Raw genomic sequence first — 15,770 nt, 5'->3', positions numbered from 1 at the left:
CTAAATGTATACCTTCATGCCAGAAGAGTGTACCAGATCTCATTATAGATGGTTGTGAGCCATCATGTGGTTTCTGGGAATTGAACTCAAGACCTTTGGGAGAGCAGCCAGTGCTCTTAACCTCTGAGCCACCTCTCCAGCCCCCTAGGTTTTCTTTATACTCTCCATTTGTTTATTTTACCATGTAGCAACTTCTATGTTACATTTTTATTAATTTCACTTTTTTACCCATGTTTATAAGCAAATATAAATATTTTTTCTTTTTTAAAATTTTACTAATTTATTTATGTTACATATATGTATGAAAAAATATATTTACATTTTTACTTTGATGTAGTTTTATGTTTACTATTTACTTGGATTTTTTTCTCAAGTTTTTTCATCATGAAATTTGAGTGAAGTTGGAAAAATGATTAAGTGATATTCCCAAGATAAAATGACACTTGCTATTCATGTGATTTTCCTTCAAATGTTTGCTTTATCTCAAGAATGGATAAAATACCCATGTTTTAACATTAGCTTTTAAACTAGCTCACTATACTCAATATAACCAGATTTATCACTTAGACTTCCGAATAGAATGCTGGTGGCTTTTACTTAGTTCTATATTCTTTAGTATATATATATATGTGTGTGTGTGTGTGTGTGTGTGTGTGTGTGTGTGTGTGTGTGTGTGTGTGTGTGTATGTGTGTGTGTGTATTCATGATAATTAGGCCTTGATTTTTTTATCATCAGAAGTATGAATTTTTAAACAGAGTTGCCACATGTTTCCTTCTATGGGAAGAGCCAATGTTTAAAGAAAACAAAGGACAGTGAGTACACCCAGCTGAGGTGAGGACTGCCACCACTTCTGATTATAAATAAACACCTAGCAATTTTTTTTTCTGTACCCAGCTTATGTTTGATATGTGGATGGAAGTTTTCTGCTAGCTTTTTATGATGAAAAAATCCAACATTCATAATATCATCATACACAGCAGACTGCCCATCCCTCTGCTTTAGCATTCAGCAATTTTAAATTTAGTTTCACATATTGCCATTACTCATCTTGTCTGTGCTGGGTGTAATTTGAAGTAAATGTGACAGAATGTCATATTCAGTGCAAGAGCCATTCAGTGGTGCAAACAGTTGGAGATACAATGTCTTCTTTCATTAGCTGAAACTTCTAGTGAACCCATCACATTGTAGTAATGTACACATATAAAATGTGTAAAATATTTCCAGAAAACATGGCATGATACAGTTCATTTGATTTCGTTTAGTGTTTATCAGTATTGGTAACTGGGTTGAAAAAAATACATGGACTTAAAAATCACTCTCTACCTTCATCAAAGGACTGTATGACCCACAAATACTTCACTAGCTATGTTGTTTCAAGAGCATATACCAAACTTAAATTGTGCGAAGCCAAAAGGAAGTGTATCCAAAGAATATTGAAAAAAATCTGGTGGAATAAACACGTGTGGATTCCTGGCACAGGAGTTCAATAATTATAGACAGGAGTTCACATCTTGGCTTTATTTAATGGGTTTCTACTCTTGATTTCATTGCCAATCACTTTACTTCTAAATGAAAGAAAACACAGCTGCTAACAGCTTTATAATTTAGAATTTATCAACACCTAGTAATCATTGCAAATATATCAATTCCTGTAACCATCAGTTGTGGCCAGAAGTGAAATGAAATTACTTAAGCATGAAGATGAAGGAAAACATGTGGCTGGACTGGAAAAATGTAGTTCCCAGAAAGGCTTTAGGAACCTTTGTGGCTCCTAAAAAAATTGCATATTTATTCTCTATGGCAACCTCATGTCTATCTATAATAGTAAATCTCTTAGTTCCGTGATGTCTAAAATACCTTCTTCCATATGGACACTGCTTTCCAAGTTCCTAAATATATCTTGTAGGTAGTTTGTTACTTTAGAGGGTCTAGAGCAAAATATAAATAAATAATCAGATGTCCTGCAAAAGGCATCTATCCAAAGTCCAACACTATAATGTGACATTCTTGAGCATACATTTTAAATTGGGAGGCCATTAATATGAAATTTTAATAAGGATAGGAATAAAAAGCAGATGGTTTAGGTTCACATTAAATGTGTGTCTCAGATGGATTGTCATGCTGACGTTATGGCAAAGCATTTTGAACTAAAGACAGGACAGGTTTTGGGTGAAACTGAAGAAAACGTCTGAATGATTTTTTTTTCACATTTTCAGTCCCTAGTTTATTTTAAAACTCATCTTTGTAGGCTTAATGATTTTAATGAAACCTAGAAACTTCTAATTTATAAAGTTTTCACCTTGAGATCTCAAAATAAATTACCTCTTAATGGAAGGGATTTTATTTAGTCTTTACTCACTGAAAAGTAAATACATTGCTGCAATCAACAATCCATTCCTTTGGTATAGATTGAATTGATTTATTTTTTAATATTTTAATGAAGAAATTTCAGCCATAATATAGGTAGCAAAGATGATACAATGAATTCTTTTGTTCTATTGCTCTGCCTCAAAATGTCTCCATACAGACTAATTTTGAGACATTTCTCTATGTGCTTGTACTACATACAAAGAGTCATTTTTTAAAAAAAAAAATGTTAATATATCACAATAAATGATAAATTATTATTGTTTTTATTATTTTGATTTTTTGAGGTAGGCTCTTGCTATGGGTAGCACAGATTGGTTTGGAACACATTTTTTAAGCCAGTCTTGGTCCTGATTCTCAGATTTCTTTTTCCCTCAGATTTCTGAGGCCTGGTATAAAAGGTATAAGTCACCATATTTAGTTTTAAAAATATTTACATTTTTCTATTTTTATTGAAAATATGTTTTTGTACAATATATTCTGATTATTTAGTTTCATCTGTCTTAACTCCTCCACTTTTCAGTAGTATGACCCACTTGATTATCATCAATTCATCAGTTTAAAGAATTTTTGGTCTTCTCAATATCCATATATTGAAGGCCCAGTTCCTCTAAGATGGCATTTGAAGATCAGAATTAAGGAGATGAGTAAGTTATGATGTGAAAGACCTAGTGATGGTCCTAGTGCCCTTTATAAGGCAAGATATGAGTAAAATAACATTCTTTTTTCAACCCTCCATCATATGACAACATAGTGAGAAGAGGCCATGTGCAAACCAGCCATAGCTCTTTACCAGACACAATCTCTGTTAGATCTTTGATCTTAGCACTCTCAGGTCAGAGCTGTGAAAGTTACATTAGTCTTGTTTAAGCCACCTGCTTGTCTTTTTTATTTTTCTTACAGCAACCTAGACTAAAAAATGTTTTCTACAGTTGAATAAAATACAAATAAGTCTCATGATTTGGGTATAAAAGTCGTCCTAAATGGCTCATGTGATGAGGGCTTCCTACACAGTTAATGTTATTAAAAGTAACTGAATGACAAAGGCACTGGCCCTGATGAAGTAATCAGGTAATAAGCTCTTAATGAATATACTACTAATAAGTTGACCTTTCTAGAGAAAGTAGCTCATTGGTGGCATGTCTTTGAATGTAATACTCTTCTCACTTCTTGATTTATGGCTTCTGCTTTGTTTTTCAAGACTGATTTTTCTGAATTCTGGCTCTCCTAATAGTCACTATGTACAACATATTGTTGGTAAAGTCTTAGCCATCTTCATTTCTCAGGACCTTGTGTGGTCATAACGTTGGTGTGATTCACAACAGTACATAAATCTTCAAACACTATTCTTTATCAGTATTTTCGTATCAATTTGAGAGTGTCTACCAAATTCCTTAATAGGATTTTTATTACAATGAAATTTGTTATTCAAAATAATTTAAAGAGAATTCACAAGCTTATTTTAGCTAATTGAATTATGAGACTACCATATCATTTATGCATATTTAATTTTTTATTCATATGTTTGACATCTTGACATAGGAATTTAACTAACTTCCATTACATTTATTTCTAAATAATCTCATACTAATTGCTACTAAGTTATATAGAATCATAATTTGTATTTGGTCTTTAATAGTTTTCTTATTCTACTTATTACACATCAAAAAATTATTTTAATATCATTTCTTAAAGGTTGCAAGTCTACTCATAAAAAACACTGAGGAGGCAAGCACAGGGCCTACAGGTATCTGTAGCAGGTTCTGTGTATATATCTTATGGATGTTTGTAAAAGTAGTTTTGCTTTTCCTGATGTACTTGTAATCTCAGAAGCTAACTGTTGAATAAACTCATCTTTTCCGATTTTTTTTTTTCCTGAACACGGGCTGCCTGGTTCAACTCAGCTATTCTTACTCAAACTCTTCTCCCAGATGATTGGTTCAATCTGGCTTCTCTCAGATTCTAACTGAATTGCTCTTCTTGGCCTCCAACTAACTCTGGCAATTTGTTCTAATCTTCTTGCTCCTTCTTATTCTCTGGATTCAACTGCCTCTGCTGACCTGCACTGAATTACATGAAATCATAAAACAAACTCAACTCCACAGCACTCATGGCATTGACTCCTTACTGACTAAACTCCCAACCAAATGGCTCAGCTCACCTGCCCTGAGGTTAACTGATTGAACAAAATGGATTCTCCTTCCATGCACTGTCCTTAAAGGGCTTCCCCCCTGAGAGTTGGGTGTATCCTATTTCTCACTTATCCTTTCAAAATTTTCTCTGACTCATCAATTTGTCTGCTCCTCAATTATACTTCATTGTTTGGGGTCAGAGGGCTTAAAGGTACTCACTAAAGGCATGACTTCATTCTAGCCAGATCACACACACCTAGAAGGTCTTTGGATAAAATCAAACAAGCCATATTGCTGGATTAAAATTCCTCTCCATCTTTCTCCTTTCTGTTGAAGCTAAAAATTATACGCAATTTAATTATTACAAAAGAAACAATTAACAATCCCATAAATTGAGGAGACCAAATAGCCTAATAAAGATCCATTGATGTGACAATCACTATAACATTATCTTTTTCGTGATCATCTGTCCTTCAGCAAATGTCCATTTCAGCATCACAGCTTTCCAGTGTGCCAGTGTGCTTAAATATCTGTCCTTCCTCAGCCTGCTCAGTCTGTTTGTTGAGCTGTTATCACTAGCATGGAGCGGGGGAGGGGCTTTCTGCTTCTATTCCTTCCTTGAGTTGTGCTTTTCTTTCTTTCTTTTTTTTTTTTTATTAATTTATTTCTTGTTACACCTTAATGGTTATCCCATCCCTTGTTTCCTCCCATTATTCCCTCCCTCTCATTTTCCCCATTATTTCCCTCTCCTGTGACTGTTCCTGAGGGGGAATACCTCCCCCTGTATATGCTCATAGGGTATCAAGTCTCTTCTTGGTAACCTGCTGTCCTTCCTCTGAGTGCCACCAGGTCTCCCCATCCAGGGGACATAGTCAAATGTGAGGCGCCAGAGTAAGTGAGAAAGTCATATCCCACTCTCCACTCAACTGTGGAGAATGTTCTGACCGTTGGCTAGATCTGGGTAGGGGTTTAAAGTTTACCGCCTGTATTGTCCTTGGCTGGTGCCTTAGTTTGAGTGGGACCCCTGGGCCCAAATCTGCCTATCATAATGTTCTGCTTGCAGGTTTCTAGGACCCTCTGGATCCTTCTACTTTGCTATTCTCCCATGCTTCTCTCATTTAGAGTCCCAATAGGATGTCCTCCCCTCTGTTCCAGTTTCCTGGTAAGTGAAGGCTTTCATGGGACATGCCCCTTGGGCTAGTATGCAGATATAAGTGAGTATATACCATTTGAGTCTTTCTGCTTCTGGTGCTATCTCAGAAAAATGGGAATAGGGCTTCCTCAAGACCCAGCTATACCACTCCTTGGAATATACCCAGAAGATGCTCCAGCACACAACAAGAAAATTTGCTCAACCATGTTCATAGCAGCCTTATTCATAATAGCCAGAACATGGAAATAGCCTAAGTGTCCCTCAGTAGAAGAATGGATAAAGAAACTGTGGTACATATACACTTTGGAATACTACTCAGCTATTAAAAACAAGGAATTCCCGAAATTTGTGGATAAATGGGTTGAGTTGTGCTTTTCATGTGGAACATTCTCTTAATCAGAACTGATTTTTATCAATTTTGATGAGATTGATAGTATTTCATAGGTTAAACCTCATCCCCAATGTAAGACACCCAACCTATATCAAAGAAGATGATGAACATCAAACAACCTCCTTATGGAGATGGCTTCAAATGTGGCAAACAAGCCCTGGGCAAAATGTCCTAATTTCTACCACAGACAGAATTCTACCTAAAAATAGGCAAGCTTGGATGCAAGCCAAGTCCACAGCCAAACTCTGTCAAGATAGGGTAAGCAACTCCTCAATAGCTCCTGCCTCACAAATATGTCTGCCAGACATGATTACATTGTCAAGATAGGGTAAGCAACTCCTCAATAGCTCCTGCCTCACAAATATGTCTGCCAGACATGATTACATTTTTAAACAAAGAACTGAAAACATTTGAAAAAAAAATGAAAAGAAAGATATCTCACTAAAGAAGTAGCAGCTATATGGGAAATTTTAGAAATATAGACTGCAACACTGAAATCAAAACCACAGTGTATACATTCAAAAAAAAAAAAAAAAAAAAAAAAGGGAAGAAAAGATCCCTTAGTGTGTAAGTGACTTTTGTGTCACTTTGAGCAACTGACTGAGAATGGGAGAAAGGTCAATTTGATCTCAGACCACTGTGGCTGGGAGATCTTTGAGGAGCAGAGCCCAGCAGTTGGTGGACCTACTGCAGAGGACACAGAAAAAAGGGGAGGGATAAACACAGAAATAATAAACACCCAAGGACCCAACCCTTGGATTCCTGTCCTCAGACTTACCTTTCCATTAAAGTCTTCAGAACTTGCCTTATTGTGTCCAGCTGGTGATTAACCATTAAAATCTTAAGCCTCTAGGAGATATTTCCAATTCAAGTCATGACATCCATGTTGCCTTTTTATAGCCACATTGTTTCTCTCCTCCCTAATCATCTGGAAATTTGTACCTTTTTATATTCTATGTATTATATATTTTTATTTCTCAAGAACTTAATATAAATATAGTTTCTCAGGGGCTGGAGAGATGGCTCAAATGCTAAGAGCACTGTCTACTCTTCCAGAGGTCCTGAGTTCAATTCCCAGCACACCCATGGTAGCTCACAATCATCTGTAATGTGATGTCCTCTTCTGTCATGTATGTGTACATGAAAATAGAGTGTTCATATGCATAAAATGGGTGTAGTTTCTCAGTGAAAGAGTTCTGGAGGTTAATTTAGTGTGTGTTATTGGTTAATATTTATCTACTTTTTGCTCCTGCATAACATTCTGAATTGTGTATGTAGAAGCTTACTTAACTGTTGGCTTATAGAACCACAATATGGTATAAGTAGTTTTGGAATAATACTTAAAAGGGGACTATAAACATCTGTGTACAGGATTTGTGTGACCATCATTCTTTCTGTTGGATAACTGCCAGACTTGCAATTGCTAGATCATAGGGTAGTAGCAGTGTTAGTTTTATAAGGAATATATTTTTTTTCTCCAGCAAATTTTTCTCTATCATTGTTGTCAATTTTTGGTATATTTTGTAGAGAAGTAGTGATATCTAATTGTGATTTCAATATGCACCTCCCTGAAGAACAAGCTACAGGACTGTCTGTTGGAGGAAAACATCTAACTGTGTTTTCAAATGCTAATTTCCATGCCTTGAGATCTGGTTACTGCCCAGCCATGGGCATTGTCATGAATGTTGAACTATCTCCTGTAACTTTGAGATAAGAATAAATGAATATTCTCCAATTATCTTTGATAGGATACATAAAGGTGCTGAAGCCTATGACTGGGTAGAAGAGAGAGAGGCAGAGTTTTTAGGTACCCAGGCTTCATTTGGGGTAGGGAGAGGGATGGTTAGTGGGTGGGGGGAGAGGAAGCAAAAGAGAAAGAGTACAGGAAGATAAGGAAGAGGAGTTCCTGATAGGTGAGCAGGGAGAGAAGCATGTGGCTGGATCGGTGTGGATGGAGGAAAGCAACACAGATGAACATTAGCAGGTGTTGTGGGATTATGGATGAGAAGGAGCCCAGATGGGAATGATTAAAACAGATGGCCTGTGTGTGGGTCTGGGAAGTGATAAGGATAGTTTAGAGGGTTTATATCTGCCCAGGTACAGGAGAGGGAGACTGTTCTAAAATATAGCAGGTATCTGTGTTTTATTTGATTATGACAGAGGCTTAAATAATACAGCTGTAATTATAGGCTAATTTAAAAATAAACAAGCATTTTAAAATATATTAGGGATTCACTACTTTAACTATTTGGATCTATAAATGTATAACTTACAATTAGAAATATATTTTCATTTGTAACATTTTTGTAAATCATTCAAAGCAAGAGATATATGAATTAAATGTATTTGCACCTTTTCTTTTTATGCACAAAACTACGTGATCACTGACTACTTTAGTTGCATTGATTTTTCTAGGTGATGTCAAAAGTGGCTCCTAGATATAAAAATTTTATTATATATATTATAATTACTTTTATACTCAAAATTAGCTTTTAGAGAACATAAAATAGTTATCATCTTCTTAAGTAGAACATTATGATAGGCAGATTTGGGCCCAGGGGTCCCGCCCAAACTAAGGCACCAGCCAAGGACAATACAGGCGGTAAACTTTAAACCCCTACTCAGATCTAGCCAATGGACAGAACATTCTCCACAGTTGAGTGGAGAGTGGGGTATGACTTTCACAGGAACTCTGGTGCCTCATATTTGACCATGTCCCCTGGATGGGGAGACCTGGTGGCACTCAGAGGAAGGATAGCAGGTTACCAAGAAGAGACTTGATACCCTATGAGCATATACAGGGGGAGGATACCCCCCTCAGGAATAGTCATAGGGGAGGGGAATAAAGGGAAAATGGGAGAGAGGGAAGAATGGGAGGATACAAGGAATGGGATAACCATTGAGATGTAACAAGAATAAATTAATAAAAAATTTAAAAAAATAGCTGTGATATTTTCTAATTAAGCCAAACATGTTTCATTAAAATAATTTCCATAAAATTTATTTCATTTTAATTTTATGTATATGTATGTGTTTGTGTGATGTCCATTACATGTGTACAGTGCTCATGTAGGACAGAGAGGACATTACTGAAATTTCCATTTTTGTTGTCACTTCACTTTGGCTTTATATTCATGTTGTTTCAATTAAAAATCTCAGGTCATTCTATTTTAACTTAGGAGCCAGAAGTTGTGGTGAAATACCTGCTAGCTCAGAGAGGCAGAGGCAGCACCCAATTGAACTTCCTCTTCAACTCAGATCCCAGTGGAGAAGGCCCAAATGGCTTACTAGCTCAGCTGACAGACCAGGAGGAAAAGGCCAAACAACAACAACAACAACAAAACAAAACAAAACAAAAAAAATCACAAAACAAAACAAAACAAAACAAAAAACCCTAAGGTCAAAGGCTTGCTAGATAAAGGCCCCAAAAGTCAAAGGCCAAGGGGCTGAGGAGCTCAAGAGCAAGAGAGCTAAGAGCCAAAAAACTAAAAGCTAAAATCCTAAGAGTAAAACCCAAGAGCTAAAAGCTCCAAAGACCCCTCTACTTCTGCATACTGTCTTAAATACCCCTCAACAACAAGTCTCTCCTACTCTTTAATCTATGTCTGCTCTATCTCTTGACCTAGGGTTAAAGTTATTAAATACTGTGTACAGGAAGCTCTTGGATGAAAAGCGTGTATAAGGTTGGCTAACCACACCTTAATCACTTGTATACAATAAACAGAAAGTTCTTGGATTAAAGATTTGTTAGGGCTACAAGACAGCAAACAGGGATTTATAGTTCTATCCCAGGGATCACAACTGGATGAAAGTTAGGTTTTTACAGTTACAATCTCGAGAATCGCATTGAGATCAATTTATCCTGCAACATATTAGCTTTTCGATTTCTTTGCTGAATTATATTTTCATATTGTATATTGATCTCCATTCTTCTGTTTATGTATTTTGAAACTCATTAAAAATTATTCATATTCTATTTGAATTATTTCTTTTTTCTAATATCTAATTTTTTATGTGGTTTTCAACATTTAAAAATTATATTGAAATCTTTGGAATTTTACACACATTACTGGCCTTGGCAGCCATTATTTGGTGATTGTTACTTTTGGAGATAGACCCTTTGTCTTCTCACGTTGCTACAGTTGTTACATTGGTCACTCTACATCTGGAGTTGGCTTCTGGAGACACCTCCATGTTGTAAGTCTATCTGCACCTTCCTAACATGAAGTGTAGGTTGAACAGAGGGTAAATGAAATACACAGATAAGCAATTCTGGTCAAGGTATATCCCATCCATTACTATTGTCTCAGACCTAGTATCTTCTGCATGGTAGTTTGACATTTATCTTAACAATGTGAAATTTTTCCAAGAGACAAGCTCCTCCTCTTACTTGTAAGAAGGACTTATCATTTTATTTCTACCAGCAAGAAATTCATGAGGAAATTTCAATTATGTGGCGGTCCATATTCTCCATAGTCTGATAAAAAGGAGGAGAGACACAAATATCTCTAGATTCTCTTGTTTCATTCCAATGCTAGTTCTCTGCCAGTAAATTATTTATGCTGAGAGCACCTACTAGCTTGCCAGCTGCACGGTTATTATTTTATCTTTTCCAGGGTTCACACCTCTTTTTTTCCTTTGGAGTAGATTCTATTCTTTGCTATCTCAATGTTTCTACTCTCCATACTCCATAATGGCAGCTTCTCTTCCACCATTTTCAGCAACCAGAATTCCCTACTATTAAGTTGCCTTTCTTGTTGTTTTTCTAGAAGTTAATATATATCCCAGAATATTTACCAACTTTCTTTCATTTTTATAATGTAAAAATAATGATATTTTTAATATAACATTTAATAACAAAGGAATAGAATATTTTTTAAAATTTGTATTAAATATTATTTTTATGTTTTACATATACATTTATATTATTACACATATATACAATAAACTACCTATAGCAAGAAGAACCATGACACAATCAGGAATTATATAAATGTTACATTCTTAGTGTTTTGGCTATTTGTATTTGACAGCATTGAAGAAAACATCTTTCCTATCTTGGTGCATCAAAAATTCTGAATGGAATATTAACTCAAGGAAGTATAAAGAAGACTGCCATTAGTTTTATATAGATGTGTTGTAAAAGACCTAGTAGAGTTATGCTGATAACATTTTTTTTCTGTTTTTATATGTCACTGTGACATCATGACAAAGAGAAGGTAATTTGAGAAAAAGATTTCAAAAGTTTCTTCCTTAGTTTAGAACTGAATTCAGCATGAAAAGATTTTTGAGAAAAGAACTAATTCCACAGATGATGAATATACAGCATGTCAGAGACCATTGTGGAAGGAATGTTTACAGTTTTCCATTTCCTACAGCCTTTTTAGAAAGTGAAGAGAAACATTAAGTGGAGAAAAAAACTGCAAAGCCAGGTGGCGCACAGAGGATGTCCTGAAGAACTGTCTTTGTCATGGTTCATTAGAGAATGAACAGAAAGAATAGAAATATTGAAAGTGGATTTACTTGGCTGTTTCACAGGTGATGGTCTGGGTAGTCCCAACAATGGCTATCATAGCGGAAAGGCCAAGAATCAGGTGGTTGTTCAATACACAAGGCTGGATGGCTCATCCATTCCAACCCAATGCCAGAATCCCTGAAGATTCCTGGAAAGTCTTTGACCTTCAGTCCACAATGGAGTCCCAAAGTATTTGGTTCCGATGCCTTCTCAACAATATAGAGGAGTTTGCTAATTGCAGTGGGAGCATTTTCTTCTTCTTTTTATGTGGGATGCCACCAAGAGATATAGTCTATATTTAGAGTAATGCTTCACCTTCAAATAATATGAGTAGAAAATTCCACCTGGGGTTGGAGAGATGGCTCAGCACTTAAGAGTACCTGTTGCTCTTCCAGAGCACCAGATTTTCTGCACCCACATGGCAGTAAATACCTGTCTGTCATTTGAGTCCCAAGGAGAATACATGGTCCTCTTCTGGCCTCTGTGGGCACAGTGGCATGAGAGCAAAACACCTATATACATAAAACTTGTGGTGGTTCCCTTGTAGGCTTTACAGCAGGCAAGGAAAACCAGATCAGGATGAGGTAAATATAAAACTTAGCTCAACTCAAATTTTATTGTAATCAGTCCTGAACTAGGACTTTAGAGTCTGGCCAAGTGCATTGTATTTTAGCAGTAGGTAGACACTGCACTCTTTTAGGAATAAAGCTTTCAGATAACAATTAACTTAGTCTCAAATTCACAACAGTTTAAGACATGTTTTCATTGAGGTTCTTGGCAAAGTACATATGGGTTCTTCCATAAGTGAGGCACCAGAGTACGTGAGAAAGTCGTATCACACTCTCCACTCAACTGTGGAGAATATTCTGACCATTGGCTAGATCTGGGAAGGGGTTTAAAGTTTACCTCCTGTATTGTCCTTGGCTGGTGCCTTAGTTTGAGCGGGACCCCTGGGCCCAAATCTGCCTATCATATTGTTCTACTTGTAGATTTCTAGGACCCTCTGGATCCTTTTATTTTGCTGTTCTCCCATGCGTCTCTCATTTAGAGTCCCAATAGGATGCCTTCCCCTCTGTCCCAGTTTCCTGGTAAGTGAAGGCTTTTGTGGGACATGCCCCTTGGGCTAGTATGCAGATATAAGTGAGTATATACCATTTGATTCTTTCTGCTTCTGGGTTAACTCACTCATTATGATCATTTCTAGCTCAATTCATTTATCCACAAATTTCGGGAATTCCTTGTTTTTAATAGCTGAGTAGTATTCCATAGTGTATATGTACCACAGTTTCTTTATCCACTCTTCTAGTTTCTTGATGACTTAGAAACAGTGCTCAGGATAAGAGTCTAGGGAGACAGACTGGGATAAACATAATGCCCGGGGGAGTCAGGATTGTCCTGGCCCTAAGAAAACAGAATTCATTTGTAAAGCACAAGTGATATCACTCATAAGAATAGAGTTTATGGTCTAAAAATAATGCTCAAGGTTTTAAGGGGACAGGGTCTGTTATAAGGACATTATTGGAGATGCCGGTGGAGCCTTTCTCATCAGACAGCAGAGAATCAACAAGTTATAAAACTGCATCATTCTTGGCATTCCATGAGGAGTAGTTAAGGCCCCTCACTCCACTGAATAGTGAGCTTTGTGTTTAACTTTCTTGGCTTCTCCATTGCTTATCTGTGTGCACAATGTCTTTTTGTCATGTACAAACACTTAATTCATTAAAAAAATTCTCACAGGAGTAATGTTAATGTCTATGTTACAGGAGGATGTACGTTTTTATATTTATATTATAATTATAGTCATTAAAATGAATAAATACAATGAACTCTAAAAGATGAGAAAATTTCCCCATTACTAATGTATCAAAGCCTTCTGAATTTAAATGCCTTCATTTTTTCCTTCTTAATATAATAGTCTTACAGGAAATTCTATACCACATGTAGAACAGTATAGAATAAAATTATTTATTTACTGTTCTAAAGTACTTGAAATGATTTTTCAAACTACTAACCTTTATTAAATAGATATACAATATTTTGGTTAATAATGGTATAGCACTTTACATTGAAAAACATTTTTCTGCTTTTGTGTAAGAAATGCTTTTATTTCTATCTCATTTGCCAGCATAGATAATTATAGAGCAAGAAATGTTATTCACTATTTTACAGAATGCAAATACCTAAACATATTACAAATTTAAAGGATTCAAATAGATACTAGACATCTAGAATATATTGACTCATATTATTAAGCTAATGTTGTTTTGCTTATCCTCATGACATTTATTATTGAATAATTAACTCTGACAATAAGATAAATAAAACTCTAATAAGTTGTTTGTAAAGTAGCAACAAGTAAGTGAAGAATTTGTTTCTATAACAAGTAAAAATTTTAAAGAAATTTTATCAATAATTGGTAGAGTGCTTACTTACTCTGCTGGACCCAGGCTCCATTACTAGCGCCTCATACATTGAGGTATTGTGGCACATCTATGCAGTCTCAATGCTTTAGGAAGCCAAAAAGGAGGATCAGAGCTTCAAAAGTTCAGGAGTTCAGTGTCATGGTCTAACATTTCACTTCTAAGGTGAGCTTGATATACATAAATCCTGTCTTAAAAAGAGAGAGAAATTTTTAGTATATGTTCCCTTTTAACAAGGTGCCTACCTATGCGTGTGTGTGTGTGTGTGTGTGTGTGTGTGTGTGTGTGTATATATATATATATATATATATATATATATATGTATACACACATTATTTTTCACTTACACAGACATGAAATAAAAACTCTCAAAAGAATTGAAACTTATGGCTTTTATGTATACTAGCCTAAAATATTGAATCATGAGAAGATTTTTATTCAACCAATGTTTTAACAGATACACTAGACATACATTTTAAATGTGATCCAAGTATTATTTCAATAGTCTTGCCTGGATTATCACATTGTTTGCAGATTTATAAAATAAAACACTGTAGAGATAAATAGATGCATTTTCTAAGATTTTTCTTTTGGTTAAATTGTATTACTAGATTATACGAATATAAAATAGGATGGTACAAATCACATTTCTATTAAACTAAATTCATCTGAAGTTGAATGTCAGTTTAGCAACAGTACAGTGATAAAATGTCCTTGAACATTTTTTATTTATAGAGTAAATTTAATGTATGCTTAAGAATGTCATTTCTTTGTCTTCATGATATTATTTTAATATTGATTTATTTTATAGGCAGAATTTTCAACAAGACATATGCTCAAACCAAATGGTATATAGTTCAAATAAGGTATCATAAGGTAATGACATTATTTAAGCTGAATATGATTAAAATTATCAGCCAGGTATATATTTTTAGCAGGATGACTGGCCTTTTTTTAGTGAGTTAATTACCATTGTTTCACAATGGTAATTACTGTGGTCATGACCCTATTACATATACAGGTGAGCCATTTATTTGGAGACTTATCAGAAATTGGCCTACCTGGTATTCCATTAAAGTTTAATTTTTTTCTGCGTATCAAGCATTGGAAAATCCTATTATATCATACAGAATTACATCTGTATTATACTCAGACTTTAACAGTGAAAGCAAGAGGGATTATGCTATTTCTATATTAGGACAGTATTATAGTAATACCTTAGCAGTAAAATCAAAAGTATTATACTCTTCCTATTTAGGACAATATATAGTTATCTTTTGCCATACAAAAAACTCATTTCAAATTAATTATTTCTGATGGTCCTGCGTGTTGTGGGGTTCAAGTGGGAAGGTTTTCTTCTTTAGTCACAATAAATTTTCAGATGTGTGAGTGGATTACACATGGGGTAGAATATTGAAGTCAAGAGTTATAACACATTTTTCTATAATCAACCATTTTCATGGCTTCAAATAGACTTACTTTCAGAACAGTTGTGCAGAACCTAGCACAACGTTTGTATTAGTAAATGTAATAAACTTGCTACTTAGATGGGGAAGAAAAAATACGTTATCTTACTGTAATGTCCTTTTAGAATCTTTGTCTATTTCACTTTATTTATTTTTGCCAGTCTTTTATGCTCTCCTTTTGATAATTTAAGGCTTCATTTGATGTTTTCTTTTTTTTTAAAATATTTATTAATTTTAACCTCTCTCTCTCCCCTTCTCTACCCCCTGCCTCTCTTTTTCTCTCTCTCTCTCTCTCTCTCTCTCTCTCTCTCTCTCTCTCTCTCTC

The sequence above is a fragment of the Acomys russatus genome, chromosome 23 (genome assembly GCF_903995435.1).
Source record: "Acomys russatus chromosome 23, mAcoRus1.1, whole genome shotgun sequence".
Taxonomy (NCBI): Eukaryota; Metazoa; Chordata; class Mammalia; order Rodentia; family Muridae; genus Acomys; species Acomys russatus.
The sequence above is the reverse complement of the archived record's forward strand: the minus strand, read 5'-3'. Positions refer to the sequence as shown.